The sequence below is a fragment of the Danio aesculapii genome, chromosome 4 (assembly GCF_903798145.1).
Source record: "Danio aesculapii chromosome 4, fDanAes4.1, whole genome shotgun sequence".
NCBI lineage: Eukaryota > Metazoa > Chordata > Actinopteri > Cypriniformes > Danionidae > Danio > Danio aesculapii.
The window spans coordinates 47,438,897-47,454,931 of record NC_079438.1 but is presented as its reverse complement, the minus strand read 5'-3'; the positions used below and the strand labels follow the sequence as shown (position 1 = coordinate 47,454,931).

The 16,035-nt window shown below is 32.1% G+C and overlaps 1 long non-coding RNA gene across 2 annotated transcripts in view; it reads right to left on the bottom strand.

Annotated features, from left to right (window-relative positions):
- The window catches only part of LOC130223142 (uncharacterized), a 47,082-nt gene extending 38,318 nt beyond the window's left edge, over window positions 1-8,764 (bottom strand). For both annotated transcript variants that reach the window (XR_008836586.1, XR_008836588.1), the window contains exons 1-2: window positions 8,606-8,764; window positions 893-982 (exon numbers count right to left, since the gene is read on the bottom strand). This is a non-coding gene — a long non-coding RNA (uncharacterized LOC130223142). The remainder of the gene's footprint in view (window positions 1-892; window positions 983-8,605) is intronic.
- Between the last annotated feature and the right edge of the window lie 7,271 nt (window positions 8,765-16,035).

Sequence of the window (16,035 nt, the reverse complement as noted above, 5' to 3'; positions counted from 1 at the left end):
TCTCACACTTCAGCACAGATTCAGTAGCTCAACAGCTTAAAGTGCTGCACTGTGAACATGGAGCCTTGAGTTCAAATCCCATCATTGTATTACACTGTAGCCATTAAATATAAAACAAAGTGTGAAAACCACAGTGGCATGAGTGGTGAAATGCAGATTCTCGTCTGGATAACATCATGGGTTCATGTTCCTCAGTGAGTTAAGATGTAAACCACAGAGGGTGTGTAAGTTGACATGATTCATGGTAAAATCACAGTAAAATATAAGTTCCATCAAGTGTTTGATTAAAAGATCTGTGGCTCACTGGTAAAAGCATTGCATTGATATCAAAGAGTCCAGGGTTCAAACCTTGCTATTACATTAATGTAGTGTCATCATATCCAACAAAGTGCCATAAACTTCTGTGATATGCATGAGTGCCATGGTGGCGCTACTGGCTAAACACATGTTCACCATGGGCAAGGCTGTCAGAAAGGCTTGGATTCGAAGCCCAACTCTGCTCACATTTACTCTGTGGCCACCTACAGGCAAAAAGGTCAATTATAATATCCAGCACATCACTAGGTATGTGACTGTGGCTCAGTGGTAGAGCATTGCCTCATGGGTTAAGAGGTCGCTGGTTCAATCCCAGCCAGATCACTGCGATATGTGTGAGTGTCAGAGTGAATGAAGGGGGAGGATGGAGCGTTCCTCCCCTGACCTACGGGGCCATGTACAGCAGGGGTTATGCTGCTTTTTACAAAAAAAATAAATTAGCGCTATAAAAAAGGGGTCCCCGTCCCTTCTCTCCCCGTTTCGGTTACCATCACTTCCTTTCTGGAGGGGTTGACCCTCCAGAAAGGAAGTGATGGTAACCGATACAACAGAACACAAAAACAAAAGTGAGTCTTACCTGGCCATCAGCAGATGTCTAAAACGGCTGTCCAAACGCCCTGGAGCTCTGCTTCTGTTGACTGTACGGTCCAAACACTTCCCTCATTTTCTAGAGGAAACACAGAAATAAAGACACTGTCAAACAGCAGATCTAAACATCAGACTAGGACAGATATTCTAAACAATATTTAATAAAAACATTTATAGAGCTTACTAGATAAACTATTTGCAAGTCTACAGGTAACGATTCACTGAATCAATGATTCATTTAGAGCAAGTCTACAGGTAACGATTCACTGAATCAATGATCCATTTAGAGCAAGTCTACAGGTAACGATTCACTGACTCAATGATCCATTTAGAGCAAGTCTACAGGTAACGATTCACTGACTCAATGATCCATTTAGAGCAAGTCTACAGGTAACGATTCACTGAATCAATGATCCATTTAGAGCAAGTCTACAGGTAACGATTCACTGACTCAATGATCCATTTAGAGCAAGTCTACAGGTAACGATTCACTGACTCAATGATCCATTTAGAGCAAGTCTACAGGTAACGATTCACTGAATCAATGATCCATTTAGAGCAAGTCTACAGGTAACGATTCACTGAATCAATGATCCATTTAGAGCAAGTCTACAGGTAACGATTCACTGATTCAAATGACCCATTTAGAGCAAGTCTACAGGTAATGAGTCACTGATTCAATGATCCATTTAGAGCAAGTCTACAGGTAACAATTCACTGATTCAATGATTCATTTAGAGCAAGTCTACGGGTAACAATTCACTGAGTCAATGATCCATTTAGTCAAGTCAGTGCAGATCTACAGTAACCAATTCAAATGATCCAAATTAATGCTCATCCATTTAACTGGCTGTTGTAGCGTAATATAGAGATAAAGCAGTATGTAGTGTACAATTTACCCAATGCTATTTTCATTTGTTTACACGCTTGCGATGTATTGCAAATGGCATATAATGTCCTCTGAAGGGCGCTCTGCAGTAAAAACAAAAATGACCGACTAATTATTAAAAATTTTATTTGTTAGAAATGACAAATCAATTTTAAATGTCGGTGCAATTTGGAAAAAAATCTCAGTATTACAATAATGTACATTTTTATTTTCTTTACATTTTATTCTTTTTTGTTTCATTTAGTGTATAAAGGTTGTGACCCATTCATTCATTCATTTTCTTTTCGGCTTAGTCCCTTTATTAATCCGGCGGAATGAACCGCCAACTTATCCAGCACGTTTTTACGCAGCGGATGCCCTTCCAGCCGCAACCCATCTCTGGGAAAGATTGTGACCCATTTCTATTTTAAAATGCAGTAAGTTGTTTGGTGTCACAGAATTGACTTTTCAAATAAATGTAAGTATAGTATTTTTCTAAGCTAATATTTATGAACAAAGTTATAAATAGAGTTCTAAAAGTATTAATAAAAAAATTGATTATTATAAATACATACAAATAAACATACACAAGCTAAATATGCATGCATTCATTCATTCCTTTTCTTTTGAGCTTAGTCCGTTTATTAATCTGGGGTCGCCACAGTGGAATGAACCACCAACTTATCCAGCATATGTTTTACACAGTGGATGCCCTTCCAGCTGCAACCCATCTCTGGGAATCATCCATACACACTCATACACTACGGATAATTTAGCCTACCCAATTCACCTGTACCGCATGTCTTTGGACTGTGGGGTAAACAGATCTGTTTACATGTTCTCTAAGCAGTGGTGGAAAGAGTACTAAAAATCATACTCAAGTAAAAGTACCATTTCCTCCCTAAAAATGTGGCGCAAGTAGAGTAAAAGTACCTGTTGTAAATATTACTCAAAGTATGAGTAAAAAGTAGCCCTTTCAAAAATACTGAAGAGTAGTGAGTATTATGCTGTAAAAAGCTGATGCGTTTACATGTTATTTGTGCATGTGTGTGTAAACGTAACATTCTGTAGTGCATTTAGTTATTGCCCAGCAGGCACACAGATGTTAATATTAGGTTAGATTTAGGTTGTGATGTCAGGTGACCAAAATTCAAGGTCTAGCCAGCATCTAAGGACGACGTAAAAATTTGGTTAATTTTAAGCTGTTAGAAAGTGACTAAAATCCAACATGGAGCCAACATCTTAAACCAACGTCATATTAACGTCAAATACTGACAGGTATGGCAACCAAAATCCAACTTCTGATAGACGTCATAGTGATAACGCCCACATAAGATAAAGCTGTAACATCATTAGACGTTGATATTTGGCTGGATTTAGGTTGGACGTTTGGACCCGATTTTCAGCGTTAGTATGAAGTCCTAGACTAAAAAAAACTAGTGATATTAGTCAAAACTGTCAATAACAGACAAAGAGGGCCTTGCTAAAGTGTCATAAAAATTATATATTATTATAAAACTTATATTAGTATATTTTCTATTTTAGAAACTATACTAATATAATATATATTTTTTCTATTTTTCTATTTTAGCTGATATCAATAATTTTTTTCACAAGCATCAGCATCACCAGTCTTCCAGTCTACTTACAAAACATTATTATTAAGTTGTGCATTTTTTTTATTTCAAAACCATTTTAAATATTATATATTTATATATTATATATTATAAAGACCAACGTTCATTTTAAGGCATTCATATTTTTAGGCAGCGTTAGAAAAAAAAAATCCATTAAAGCCCAGTTAGTGTCCAAACACTGTCAGAATTTTTTTTTTTCAACTTTTACTGTCTGATATTTTTCATCAGGATCACTTCTAATCATAATTACCAACATTGCTTTTATTGTCAGAATCGTAACTTTTTACATGCTTTTTTTTACAAAATGTGTCAATGAATAGTAGTAATGATTTTAACGTATCATTAGCTTTTTTTCAAATGTCACAAGGAAAAAAGATGTCCATGTCAAAACATTGTTTTTGTTACTCCTATTACTCTATTATTATTTTTATTTGGCACCAGTATATCAGGAAGTGATGATTTAGTTCTATTTGACTCATTGGAAGGAAACTTTGCTTTATTCGCAAATGTTTTATGTGATAGTCCAGTTTTGCAAATATGTTAATTCATATCTTTGGATGGAAAGATAGCTATTGCCAGTGGCTTTGCATATACAGTGCTCAGCATAATTGAGTACACCCCATTCTGAAAATAAATATGTTTATCCATTTCTCAGTGAATATAGGCAATGTATTTTGGTGCATTTAAACAAAACAGATTTATTAAACAGATATATTTATTAAAAAAATATTTTACCCATCAAACATTTTTAGAAATTGAAAGATAATAAAATTTAATTTAAGCAAAATATTGCAAAAAAAATTACAACCTACAAACTTTCAACAAAATTTTTCACGTTTTTTGCTTCTCTTGAATTTTCCTCTTCTTTAAATTTGTAATTAATATTTTTCTATAACATATACATTTGGGTGTGCTAGTTTTTGGGCCATTATTATAAGTTATTTTGTTAGATAAGCTCCAGATTTGGCTTCAGTACTGACTAATGTAATGCAAATGCACAAATATAGTAATGTATAGCTTCCTATAAAAATATTAATTTAAAAGATAGATTTCTGGGGGGTGGACTTATATATGCTGAGCACTGTAGCTCTAGAGAAAGATACCTTTCAAGCTAGAAAATAACTGAAGCTTCTTAAATTTATAGGTTTGGTAGTGAGTAAAGACTTTGTCTGAAATCTACCATATTAAAGAAAAACTGCATTTTCTTCAGGCAAAAACAAATTCAAGGTGTTCAGATGCTTCTGAAATTCTACATAAAATCAAGCTCACCTAAATAACAAAAAAAAGTTTAACCAGGGAGTAAAACATTTGAAGATTTGAGTTTGATTGAAAAAACATAAACTTTGACCGAATATTCATAGGAAGGATGTGGCACATATGCATGATGGGGGATTTCTAGTACAAAATTATTTCTTTCTGTCAAACTTTTACAAAAACAATACACATATCAAACCACACACTTGAAATTCAGCATACCAGCATAACCACACAATTATAGCTGCATATAAAAACAGACAACATGAATAAAGCCAAATTCCAATAAAAACACTTACATTTATGCAGTGTAACTGAAATGGAGAAAAAATAGCAAAAGTTTGCATGAGTGTTCAGTACGTCTGAGTAAAATATTAATATTTGTTTTATTCTACAAACGTCTGATCACGTTGTCCAAATTTCCAATAAAATACTGGGATTTATTTTAATGATCTACACGCAAAGTCTAATTTCGTTTGTTAAGCACAAAGATTTGTTTCAAAACTATTTCTAAATTCAGTTTTAATTTTCAGCAAACGAATAAATGAACAATAATAACGAAGTGTGCTCAAAAAATTGAGTTATATCCAAATACACATGCTATGCCCCATATGGTCCAAAACCTGACAGGTGGACAAATTTAAACATATTTTTAATAAAACAAATATAAATTTGCATATAATAAATAATACTACTACTAATAATAACATTATAGCAAAGCAAGTTGCCATGAATAAACTAAAAAAAGCCCCCTGAAATTAAGAAGGCATGCAGGCCTTCTATATTATATTTATATTTATGTAGAAAATAATAATTTTGTAACATTTTAATCCTTTAATTCTTTTTCATTTGTAAAAATATTTGTGTATTGCTCTACATCCTGCGTGTTTTATGCAATGTGTAAGCGAGGCGCATAACTAACGCGCTTTGGGTTGGACTGTAGATCTGCTTTCAGCTGGTCTATTGTGTAGTCTATTTGAGTTCCTCAAAATAGCAATGCGCCAACAATGTGCCTTAACACACCTCTTTTCTAGACCATGAGTCCACAAGTCTAGCAAATTATCTGCTATTTAAACAACGTGGCGTAAAATGGGAAAATTAGGGTTGTCCTGGTCTGAAAATAGCAACACGTCACAGCAAACATGTCTCATGCCTTATTGCGCCGGGTGTATGATAGGGCCCATTGTCTTATTCTTTCCAGGAAATTTTTATTTGTCAGAATAACAAATGTTTTCACTTGTCTTGTCTACAAAAAAATCTGATTCTTTAACTGATTCCTTAACTCTTCTGAAGATAAAATGTGTTGTCTGTGAATGGATTTAAACTATGAATATAATCTGAAAATATGTCACCATATCTATGTAAAAAAACTCTAAATAATAAAAAAAAAATGTTTTACTCATAAATATAAATGGTTTAAAATCGACAAAAACACTTCGAGTGGTCTTTTTTTCCCATGGTTGTTTAACAAGCTAAAGCAATGTATTAAAAACACACATTATTTATTCAAGTATGCACCTTTCATTGTCTGTTTAACCATTTTAATGTGCATAATATAAAATGGAAAATTTTAACAAGCACACCTTTTACGGTTAAATCAAATTGTAGAAGTCAAGAAAAAGTGCAAATCCTCCAAAATAACACTTAAGTAATCAAGTAAAATTACTTGAGTATTTTACACCCCTGTTATTATACTTCACATGAGTAATATTTTGTATCGTTGAAACAGTAGTATGAAACAATGAAAGCAACGTTTACTATAACTGTACCACAATCATATTGCACTACTTGCTTCAACCTTAAATAAATCTTGCACAATATTAAACCTTAAATACCTCTTTTGCACAATATTCACCTTTAATACCTCTCTTGCACAATATCCAGCACAACATTGTTCAGTCTCATGTAAAAGTACTTGTATAGCCTGTCTTATGTGTATAGTTTAAATATTTTATTTTATTTTAAAGTAAATGTTAGTTATGCATAGGTTTTTTTAAGATAGCTCTTATGTCCTGCGTTGTGTTTGTATTTATGATTAATCTAGCACCATTGTCCTGCGAGACAACATACAATAAAAACATACAATAAAACTCCACTTGACTTGACTTATTTGATTTGTGTCCACCTGATTGTCATCAAGGTTATTAGGTTTTGCATTTTAAATTAGTTTTTATTTCAATACTATTTTAAAATTTGCAATCAATTTCAGTTTAGTTTTAAGTTCCAGTAATGTTTTTGTTAGTTATTAAGCTATTTATATTTAATTTCAGTTTTAGTAGTTTATCAGAGTTAACAGAAAACATGTAGTGTAGACCAAAGCGAAGTTTAATGTTTGCACAACTTACATTATCTCTTCAGCAAACCTCTCAGTTTGAAACTGAATCCAAAGCCATACAAATGCAACTTAAACAAATAAAAGTCGAATATTAAACATATTAAACATAATATAACATGCTATAGTTTATATTTTTAGCGAATGTTTAAGGTTTTTGTATATAATCATGCATGTGTTTAGTTGTAAAACACCTTACATGTGTTTCCCTATAACTATTTTTACACACATAATGAGTGCTTATGAATACTAAAAAACATTATTATTTTATAGCAGTTGTTTTTTCATTGATTGCTGCAGGCATGTGACAATAACCGGTTTCAAGATTTACCAGTTTTGGAGAAGTAATTCTTCTGTTACACCGTTCCTAAGCTATACGTAAGGTTTTTTGGGTTTTTTAAATGTTTTTTTTTGTCTTATAAATAATTTTTGTCTATTTGAAACCAATGAAGACAGCAGAAGTCAAATATTTGTTTAAATTATTAAGCCTGACATGTTTACTCCAAAATATTATAAATATTTCCTAAAATAAAATATATTGTGTTCAAAAGGGGAACATTTTTTTTTACCCAAACATTTATAAAGAACTTATTTTAGAGCAATAAACGCATTAAAGGGATATCGTGAAGCTGTGATATTTTTATCCAAGATTATCATACCGTCAGAAACTTATACCAGCCTATGCTTGCTGCTAGTTTTAGTTTTCATTTATTATATTTTATTTTATTTCAGTTACAAAAATATTTTGACCAATAGTTTTTGTCTTAGTTTTCATTTACTAGAATAACCTTGTTTGTTACATTATGGATTTACAACACTGCTCACCTCAAAACATAAACCATAATTTTTATATATTTAAATAAGTTAAAACTTCTCAGAAACTTGCACTACAAAATAACAAAATAAATTAAACACACTCAAAATAAATACACTTAAATCTATTAAATGCACTCAGATTTATGTTTAAGTAAAATACATTTTGTTTCAACAGAATTTAAATATTGTGGGCGTGGTTTCGGAGTCAACACATGAAAGGATTATAAAAAGGGTCTCTGCAGAGCAAAAGTGGGCGTTTCTGAATATGTGGGTGTTTCTAAAACAAGCAATGAAAATGATAGTTACCTGACTCCACCCCTAAACATATCAGTCACTATGACGTAACCCAATCAGGATTAAGCGATTAAAACGCCCCTTTGTGTTGGCCACGCCCATCAACCTGATAACTCCCATTACTTTCCTGACATAAAAACTCATTAAAGCATTCCATTAAATTATGCGAAATACAAACATATGTGAACAAAAACCGCAGAAACAACGCCGTCCAATGATGATACTAACAATCAATAATAATGTTAGAACAAAAGTTTACTTATTTGTGTACAATAAACATATTTGTGTGCACGCGCATGTTCCCTGTTTATCATACAGTAGCACAGCGACACATCAAAAACAACTCGTTATAACATTAATTCTAGTAAACAGGTCAAACACTTCCCAAAATAGTATAACTAATCAATTTGTGAATATTTAGCTGCAGCAAAATTGCGAGTACAAAGATTAAGACATATTGAGAACATGTAAAAACAACAACGTTACTGTAAATGTACTCACAGGTGAGTCGAGTTTCACTGCATTCCTGCACTTTATAGCAGCGTGTGTCGGTTGTTTTAGTTGACAGGCTAGTATATATGTTGTTTAGTTACTTTAAAACACTGTCACTGAGCTGTCATCTTCAGCATAAGTATTCAAAACAGTTCACTATCCAAAACAAACGCCATGCTGCCAAGAAGCTGTCAGACTAAACGTGAAGGCGCGAGCACTGCCTAGTGGAGCGGATGGTGAACTGCAATACAATTTCCAATACATAATCGTATAATAATAAAGCCTGCAGGGTCACCGTCAAATATGTATCAAAGTTGGCTAGACGAAATTAAAATCTCTCAAACACAATTTAACTCACTCAGACTCAAGCTAAAGTCGATTAATGTGCACAAAGCAGATGACCAAAGGTGATTGTCAGCTCCCTCTTGTGGCACATAAGTGTGTCAGAAGGGTTCATTTGTTAGCGGTGTTGGTTTGAATATACCTTAGCGGGTAAAAAAGGACATAGGCGTGTAGGGAAAACTGGGTGGTTTAGCAACGCAACGCCCGCCCCCTGAAACATAGTGCTCCTCCCACTTAGCGTGATTTCGGCGACCGTCAGACAATCCCCGGCGGTTTTCGGATAGTTTTTTGGCTGGAATCAGTCAGTTACATCTTGCAACACTGTTTATAAATATTAACTTTACAGGACAAACGTCAATATTAGCCAGTTCCAGGTAAGATGGCAGTTCATACATTTGACAACAATTGCGTGTTTTTTGTGTCTGGGCGTTTGTTAAAAGAACACCTCAATTCAGCTGTTACATTATTATAGGTACTGTTGTGTTGATTGCAAGCACGTGCTCAAAGTTGTAAACAAGACTTTTCGTTTCGGGAATTTGTCTTTATTTGTTTAAAATTAAGGCGTAGCATGTTTGCTCACAGTTAGACACATTTGTTAACATATATTCATGCAGTGCATTTGGGTTGTTGACACGACGTTGCGTTTCCAAAAATAAGTAGTTATCGTTTAATATGCAGTAAATGGCTAAACATTTCTTTGTCTTCAATGAACCTCTTGTTATGTAAAAAACTGCTGTGTTATTCAAATCAAAACGGCAATAATCTTTTCATCATCTTTATATTTCTAAAAACATAGGAACTTGATACATTTTGTCACTGAAAAAGTCTTCTGGTGTGAAAGTATATGCTCATTTTAATTTGAGTATTGATAAAGTTAGTGACCCCTTGTATTTTATTCAAACTTCTAACATAAATATATACATATTCCCCCCAAACAATAGTTTACTGCAATTTTCTGAATGTTCCCTGGATTTGATTGGTTTGAGTAAAACTTTAATTATTACTTTGATAAAATTAACTTTTTTAAAATCAAATGTTTTTGTTTTTCAGATGTCGCCTTTTCAAAAGCCTGCTTCATGCCGATCCAGTGTCAAGCTGATTGAATAGTACATGGTTTGCTTCCTATTGTGGCTTCTTCTTTTGGTTTCAGCTGTTGGACAGGTACCTTTTCCAAGTCTTTTCATATTATAGCAAGTGCCTCACTGACTGCATTTACATGGATGTCAGTAATCGAATCATTTGACTTATTCTGAATAAGACGATAATATAATTAAGGTTTTTTACATGAGTTGCTCTACATGTTATAGCATAATTTGATTAAGATAATTGCGTCATCATGCTATCCATATTTTCTCTGGAGTTTCATCTGATTTCAGGTGTTTCTTTTTTGATTTGTCGACTTTAACTGCAGTTTGGCACTTTCACTTTCATTCAGGAACATTTCATGCATTCCCCCATGACAAACTAGATTTGACATTAGGGCTGCACAATATTGAAAAAAGTGACATTGCAATATTTGATTTTTATGCAATTATATATTGTGACATGAATATAATTTGACAAAATGATATTTAACTCTATTTGAGAGAATTCATGATTTAAAAAAAATTTGTTTTTCTTAATTTTTACCTAAAAACCAGATCTCCCATAAATTCTGAATCAGAATAGAGCACAGCTACTTTCTCTTCACAATCACTCCAATAGGGCACTATAATATACCTCTTTGTCACAGCTTGGTTTAAAAAGACCTTTGACATGGTTATGCCTAATGTGGCCGCATAATGGTGGATACTTCACAAACTTGCTGACTGGGAATTTTCCCTGAGAAAATTTGTGTAATTTTTGTCTCCTTTTTCATTTCTGTAGGATCATTTACAAGGCCTTGTACCATAAATATGAAATGCTGAGACATGTTATCTGCATCAGAGGATTTCCTGCAAAACTTACAGTAAGCCCTTGAATACCTCTAGACACAGTGCCAGATTTAGGGATTTTTTTCCATTCATTTTTAAACTAGCGCTGTCTCCATGACTTTCTGGTCATTTAAAATCAGACATGTTAGAGATGCAGTGAAAGGCTGGAATAGCCTTTATTCTAAAACCGTCTGTTCTTGCATCCCTCAATTTTCTAACTTTAATGTACACTTCAAAAACGTATTTTCTTGCATACAGTTTTTGTTTATAGTCCAAATATACATAAAATCGTAAATCTAAAAACATTTTCTAGACTGTCTTCATTTTTTGAAAAAAATGTAATAAATCTGTCAGTGGGGTAAGCAAAATAATATTGTTTTTGTTTTGAAGTAAGATTTTTATTTGCTTTTTAATTCTTTAATATATGTTTTTACTTATTTTATAAACAAGACAAAACCTCTAAGAAAGAAAATGTTTAATATTTATATTTTGCAGTGACATTATGTGTAATTGACAGTATTCAGGCTTTGTCATGTCCTTTTTATTTTTTGGACATGAAACCAACAACTATTAGTCACTATTTAGTGTATTAATATAATATCTACACAAATAATTATCATTAAATTAAAAATTATTTATCACAAAAAATTATAATTAACAATCCTTTCAATTTTTTAAAACAACTTAGTATCTTTTACTTGTTAAGAAAATGCTTATTGATTTAAGAATTTTAGATATTTGGCCCAGAAACAAGACAAAAACTTTAAGAAAACGTTTTATTATCAACATTACTTTGTTGTCTCCTTTTTCTCTTTTGGACAAGCAGTTTCAGTTACAAAAATGATACCAACAATTGTTAGTCACTATTTATTGCATTAATATATTATAAACAAAAATAATTATTCATTCATTCATTCATTTTCTTTTTCTTAGTCCTTTGTTTATCACAAAATAAAATAAGTAACAATTTTATCAATGGTGTAAGCAAAATAATACTGTTTTTGGTTTGAAATAAGATTTTATTTGCTTTATTAATTGTTTATTTATTTTTTTTACTTTTTTTTTTTTTCTGAAAACAAGATAGTATCTTTTACCTGTTAGGAAAATGCTTATTGATTTTAAGAATTCTATATATTTGGCCCAGAAACAAGACAAAACATTGTATTATTGACAGTACTCAGACTTTGTTGTTTCCTTTTTCTCTTTTGGACAAGCAGTTTCTGTTAAATAAAATGATACTAACAAATATAAGTCACTATTTATTGCATTAATATAATATAAACAAACATATCATTCAATAATTCTATTAATTTAATATTTTAAAATAAATCATTTTGAACAGTGAGAAAAAAAGGAAATGTTTCTTTAAAAACTAAGCAAAACTCCCATTAGATGCCAGTGAATCGTTGGAGTCACTTTCAGATGATTCATTCAGGGTTATTTTGGAAATTATTATTAATGCAATTAAATGCATTGAAGAAAAAAAAGATTAATTTGGTTTACTGATTAAAAAACTGATAACAATTTATATGGGCTGAATTTAAACAAATTAAATTTAGTAATGTTAAACATAATTTGTCTGTTCAAGTTTAGCTCATATAAATTGTTTGCAATCACTTTCCTTAAACATAGTAAATCCAATAAATAATTTTTTATGCAATTATTATCTTAAAATCTTTTGTATTGTTCAGGACATAAATCATTGGATAGTATGACCAGCGTAAAAGTAAATAGATAAAATATAATCTGTCCTTTCCTTGAAGACCAGGCCTATGGCATGTGTTACAATGAAATTAGATAAGAATATTATTAATATTAGTGGTATTTTTATTTAAACACTTCAGTCTATTTTCTTATGTGTTGAATTTCTAATTTTGTGGAAGTAATAATTATCATTGCATAAATCACTGACAAATAAACCATATTAATACATTATTATGAAAATTTAGACTATAAATGCATCCTTTTTTTATTATTTGTATATTTTCATGTTATATTGTATTAATGAACTGTTAATCACTAGTAAGTATTGTAATGTATAAATATAATATTAGCGAACATCATTAATCAATGCTAATAATATACTGTTACAATGAAATTATGTGATTAATTAGGAATGATATTTTTAATTAACCACTTAAGTCACTAGTATTGACTGATCTGTTCAACCTCAAGCCTTGTGAAAGCAATAATCATCATTACATTAACCACTGAAACATAAACCCTGGTGTATGCAATATATAACAAATATAGTACAGAATAAAATATAATATACATCTAATACAAATCTGAGGATTTATCACAGTATTAAGACCATTCAATGTCACTGCAATAAAGATTCTTATGTAAATGAGTAGATTCTATTTTTTTAAACGCTGTCAGTAAAATAACAAGGTAGTCTTTATATAAATAAATCATTAAAAATATAAAGCATACATTATCTTACTGATCTCCAGTCAGTTCAACAACACACAAATTGCTGTGAAATTACAGCCTTGTACATCTTTAGCACTGTTGGGTGCCGGCTGGGCCAGTTGGTGATTCTGTGTTGAGATTGCATGTTCTCCTTGTGCTCGCATGAGTTTCCTCCGGGTACTTCGGTTTCCTCCCACAGTCCAGATGCATGCAGACATGCAGTATAAGTTGATTGAATAAATTAATTGCCAGTAGTATATTAGTGTGAGAGTGTATGGGTGTTTCTTAGTATTGGCTTACAAACAGAAGGGTATCCACTGTGTAAAACATACAGGCAATAATTTATCAGACAACCCCTGTTAAACAAAGGAATAAGCCAAAGGAAAATGAATGATTGAATGAATTCATGGGAGCTCTCGACACCTACCTGAGCTCAGACTCCCCTCTAACCTGATAATACAGAAGGGACCTCCAGGCTCGAGGATCATCTGAGCTCAGGGCTTTCTCCTGGGACAGCATGCTAAGTGTGAACTCTTGAAACTGTAAACCCTAAATAAATATACATTTGATCTGTGCTAGAAATGATATTTCATTAATATCTTTCAAATTTTGAAAAGCATGTTTACTGTTGTGTGTCATGGGAATTTTGATTAGTTTTTATCGTTTTTGTCCCTTTCACTGGAATTTAAAACGACTTTCCTATTTGAAATGATTTCTGTGATGGCCATCATGATATTTTTGAGGATTTCCTTATTATATTCTGCCCTTTATTTTTTTCAGAAAACCAATGTGGCAACTGTTTTAGAAGAAGACGGACCGTACACACTATTTGCTCCAACAAATGTAGCTTTTGCCTTGATGAAGCACTATTTAGACTACCTAAAATCTGAAGAGGTAACATACAATATAATAACTGGTTATAAATTATTTTAACTTATACACTTATGCTTTGTCAAAAGCCTCACTTTACTTTTCTCTTTCCTCTTGTAGAGTAAAATAAAACTACTTGAACTGATGCCCAATCACATAGTGTCTACGACTCCGGTTTGTATGCAGATGGGTGCAAATGTGTGTTCAAATGCATTTCTAAATCATTGACTACTAATGGCTGTCATATCTATTTACAGCTAAGCGCCTGTCATTGTGTCAAACCCTTGTGCTGTGACCATGGCTGAACAGGTCCTGACATTTATTGTGACTACTGCTGTAAGTAATAATTTTATTCAGCTAAAAAAATTAAAGCATTGAATCCAGTTGTTTATGCACTAGTTTTTAAAACTGCATTAGATCAGTATGTGTAGTTTCACAAACTAATTTCAAGAGGAGCACATGATATGATTGAACGCGGCTGGTCTCCCATTTGTAATCATTAGCAAGCCAACCGGATTATTCAAAATTCACCATAAATATACCGTCTAGCACCCCCCTATCTTTTTTTTTTTTAACCCCCCCCCCCAACACCATCTCCCTCTTTTCTCCTTTACCATGGGGAGTTCTCGAAAACTATTTACAGCATGCCAAACCTGCTAATGTTATAAAGCAATATCTAAGTGTGAACTCTTGTATTATTAAGTATTATTATTGTGCTTTTCAAATTGAATTGTTTAATTTAATTTTTTTTATCTTATGTTATAAATGTGTCTTATACTTTTTTTTTATTGAAAGACTTCCTTTGCAAGGGGATATTTAGAAAGTTTTGTTAGTAAAAAACTAAAAAAACAAGAACATAAGTGGTATATTTCTTGTTTCTGTTTCATTGATTTATTTTAGGTGTGTATGCAAACCTGGTTTTCAAGGAGATGGATATTGTGCATGGAAAGTGATCCCTGCTCTTTACCTCATCGTGGAGGCTTCAGCAAAAATGTAAGTGAAATACATTTATTTATTTATTTATTTATTTATTTATTTATTTATTTATTCATTCATAAATACAAGGACAATGTACATGTTGTGCCAGAGTTAGCTATAAAGCTAATTTAAGTTGTCCTTGCAGACAATCACACATTGTGGTGGTGCAAGATCATTAAATATTTTATACATTAAACACACATCAGCATAAACTAAAATATTATCAAATGTGTTTTTCCTTTTCTTATATTTCAAATACAAGTTTTATAATTATTTTTTAATTTATTTAATATTTTGTTTTATTGTAAATCACTTTGCATCAACTACCATTGTGTAAAATTGTGCTCTATAAATGCCTTGCCTTGCCTTATGTTGTTCAATACAATTACAGTAATGATAGCTCCTTGGCCCTTTAACTAAATTCTTTACAGTTTGTTTATGAATAATAATCAATGGTTTTAATGTTGTAATGTCCGTGTGGGACCGACTTGTAGCACAAGAAGATAAATGAGGGAAGATCACTGTATTCATAAAAAGTTTAGCAGCAGCCATAGGTAACTGATGCCTGATGTTTCTATAAATCAATTAGATTTATATTAGAATCCATAATTATATATTTAAAATGATCAACAATGTTTATTACTTCTCCATTAACTAAAATATCTGGGCAATGCTCCACAATTTACATGATTAAAAAAACAGTCCTGCAGATTTACTTACATTGAGGGTAAGACAAGGGTGACATAACCAGTCTGAAACTTTCAAATATGCAGCAGTAAGTTTGTTAGCAGCTTGTTCTTTGGTTTTTTTGTGGGTATATACTACTGTGTCGTAAATCTGAAGGTAAATCTTTAATGTATAAACTAAACAAAATTGGTCGAAAAATTGATCCCTGTGGAACTCCAATATTACAATTAATAA